We start from the raw sequence: 3,349 nt of genomic DNA, 5'->3' as shown, positions 1-3,349 counted from the left end.
TGGAAAATTCAACGGGGATTGTTTCATCAGCTAACTTCATTAATTTTCTATTCTTTCAATAAAATTTAAAAACAAGAAGCAAAGGTTTCTGTGGAAAGGGTTCCAGCTAGACACTGAAGAAAGTGATTTATTATTTATTTGGCTTCCCCATGACCTCCAGTTAGGCTTGTTTTAAAACTGGCCGAAAACAAATGTCACATTCTGTATGCGATGTCCGGCACTAGGTCTGTTTTTTAAGTGTACTTGAGCCAGATGATTTTAAATGTTTCACAAACCACTTGATTTTATTTTTTACTAATTATTTATTGATTTGTTTTTAGTGTTGCTGCTATTGTTAATCCATACTTTTTAAAAGGAACTTATTTTGTGAAAGCTGTACACTAATGTCTGTTTTATGTATCAATCAGTGTTTTAAAAACTGCTGCTATTATAAAGTTGGTAAGCTGATACAAGACCTTCAGGATGGGTGGAGCAGGTAATGACTGAAGCTAGACCCTGGAGGTCATGTTCTTGTTTGTTATATATGCAATAAAAATAGAAAACTTTTATATAATAGTTTGTCTTATTATGGCTTACTGAATATTTTACGTCGAATGGCTTCAAGACAACAACCTTCTCTTTTTACCCTGCATCTGTAAACCAGCTAGTATAGGTGTAAGGCTGGAGAGAACGTGCTCAGAGATATGCTAAACTGTGCAGATGAATCGCCGTTATATTTCACTATGTTAAAATGGACAGTTTCTTACATTTATTCATTTAGCAGACGCTTTTCTCCAAAGCGACGTACATCTCTGAGAACAATACAAAAAGTGCATCACGTCTTGGCAGCCTATGATGGAATTAACAGAAAATACATTCCTTTACACTTTAGTGTGGTGTTTCCTCCAAGTCTACACTTGTTTTAGCTTGTTTCCCTTGTTCTGTGCAAAAATCATGTAATATCCTTTTTCCTAACAATCATTTGAATGTTTCTTTTTGTAAATGACTTTTTAAGATAAATAAAAGTTTGCATTGGAATTGCACTTAGAGTTCTCATTTATTTTCAACCAGATTTTTTTATTATACTGTATATTAGTAGCTTATTTTCAGATACAGAAATAATACTTTTTGCCAAAGTATGCACAGAAATCCATGTTCATTAATTTTTAAATTTTATAAATTCATTTAAAATCCCCCAGCTTAAGACACTAGGGTAATTACTAGTGCCTCTTCACTTTAGCCCTGCCCTTCAACGTCTTGTAAAGCACTTTGACCAAAGACCAAGACAAGTAAACAAAGAGGAGCACGAAGAGGGAAATGAAGCCAAGAACATCCAGCAGGCAGTACTGGTAGAAAGGCAGGTCATTGCCAGCAGCTCTGAGATGTTGCGCCCCCTTGTTCCGTATAACGTACTCGGTCCAAAAGACTGCCAGCTCTCTGGGTGGGATCGGCGTATCCCGGTGCACCCGAGACAGCTTCTTCATGTTGTCCCTGAATTTAGGGTCCTCTGTCACTGTCCGCACAGCAGCCCAAACGTCCTGGCGACTGAGCCTGTTCAGGTTCTCAAGAAGGACAGCTACTCCCTTGACCGACAGCCGCAGAAGGTTTTCGTAGTTGTCCCCAAAAAGCGGAAAGCCCACGACAGGGACTCCGTGGTAAATGGCTTCGTAGATGCCATTCTCCCCACCATGTGTAATGAAAGCCTTGGTGTTCGGGTGGCTCAGGAGGTCGTTCTGGGGGAGCCATTTCAACAGCTTGGTGTTGTTCCCCAGCGTAGGGATCGGTGGTCCCGTGTAACGCCATACCACTCTTTGTGGAAGCAGTGCCAGTCCAGCTGCTATCTCCGTGGCCACAACTTCAGGCAGCGTGTTGACAATTGATCCCAGAGAGAGGATTACAACCCCATCTTCCGCACTGTCCATGAAAGCTTTCAGCTCCACGGGAAGGGATTTTGCCGGCTTGGTGTGGAAGCCTCCAATGTAAATAATATTCGGCATTCCAGGTTTCAGAAAATCCAACGCAAAGTCGAATTTCATCAGGTAAATGTCAGCTTGCGTGTAAAGAGTGTAGATGCTTATGCCAGGTGTCAGGTACCGTGAGCAGAGCTCGTCATATGTTGAGTAAATGAAGAAGTGATAGAGGACGTTTCCACAACCGTACATGAGGACGTTCTTTAGACGTTGGAAAAACGACATTCTGTCGGTGAGCCTGGAGTTTAACACAGGAACATAGGCCAATGGAGATGGGGCGATTCTGAAATGAATGTCTTCGGTGGGCATCCATCTGCCAAACAGAACGCTGGGCAAGTTCAAGTAGTGCGCCAACATCACACCCCCTGGGAAGAAAGGATCTGCTAAAACAATGTTGAAACCGCTCTCCCGGAGTTGTCTCATGAAAGCAGCGTTCTCGAACATAGTCTCAATGGCGAGTTTGTAGTCCTCGCTTATTCTTTTCGTGGAGACAAAAAGTTGCCAGAAAGCAGAGGTGCAGCAGCTCTCTTTGCTGAAAGCATTGTAAAATATCCAGGACAACGCAACCTGCGTCCTCTCCTCTTTAGTCCTAGCTTGACTGTCGGGGAGCTGCACTGTGATGACGCGGAAATCGAGAGACTCGTCGTCAATGTTCAAGTAGTTGGAGAATCTCAGGACGGTGACTTGGTGGCCTTTTGCCGCGAGCTCCAGGATCAACACTTTCATGGTGTTCCAGTGACTCCCATCCACAGGCACTGCAAGAATGTTGCTCGAACCCACAAATCCATGATTTGTAAAGAAGACCAGATACCAGATCGTCAACAAAGTCCCGTGTTTCGACATTGCTGGTTTGGAATCCGCAGTTTTGGCACGAAGCCCTCTCCAGATAACTGGTGTGCACGTTTCAGCTGTCTCATATGGTCACTGCTTCATTTATGTGGCTCAGCTTTTACATGCAGGAAGTTTTTTTTTCCCTTTTTTCTCTCACGTGGTTAATGTTTGAGCCGCTGCTATCAAGCCAGGGTTTCTTGAACGGCGAGAAGCGATTCGCAGTACGGTAGTCTCTAAGTGCTTGGTTTCAGCATCCCCCCCACTTCTTGTTTATTAACAGGAAACTGGCAGAACGAGTTGTGGTTTACTTTGTAAAGCTTCTCTGTCGCTTTACTGAAAAGCTGTATCTCACAGTTAGTCATTCTTAAAAGACTTCAGCAACTAACTCGGGTTTGAAACATGCACCTACACATGACCTGAACAAATAAATGTCAAAAATGCATTTATCATTAAAAACCTGGAATTTTACTGAAAACCCCATTCAGTGGGCTTAGAGTGGTAACCAACAAAATACCATTTTGAATCCATGTATAAATAACATCATAACTCACTTAATATTTTATAGGCAA

The 3,349-nt window shown here is 42.4% G+C and overlaps 1 pseudogene; it reads right to left on the bottom strand.

The window, feature by feature from the left end:
* Positions 1-1,193: 1,193 nt before the first annotated feature.
* LOC108926982 (UDP-glucuronosyltransferase 2C1 pseudogene) lies at positions 1,194-3,349 on the bottom strand (annotated as a pseudogene).

The sequence above is a fragment of the Scleropages formosus genome, chromosome 20 (genome assembly GCF_900964775.1).
Source record: "Scleropages formosus chromosome 20, fSclFor1.1, whole genome shotgun sequence".
Taxonomy (NCBI): domain Eukaryota; kingdom Metazoa; phylum Chordata; class Actinopteri; order Osteoglossiformes; family Osteoglossidae; genus Scleropages; species Scleropages formosus.
Note: the sequence above shows the minus strand (reverse complement) of the source record. Positions and strands in the feature narration are given on the sequence as shown.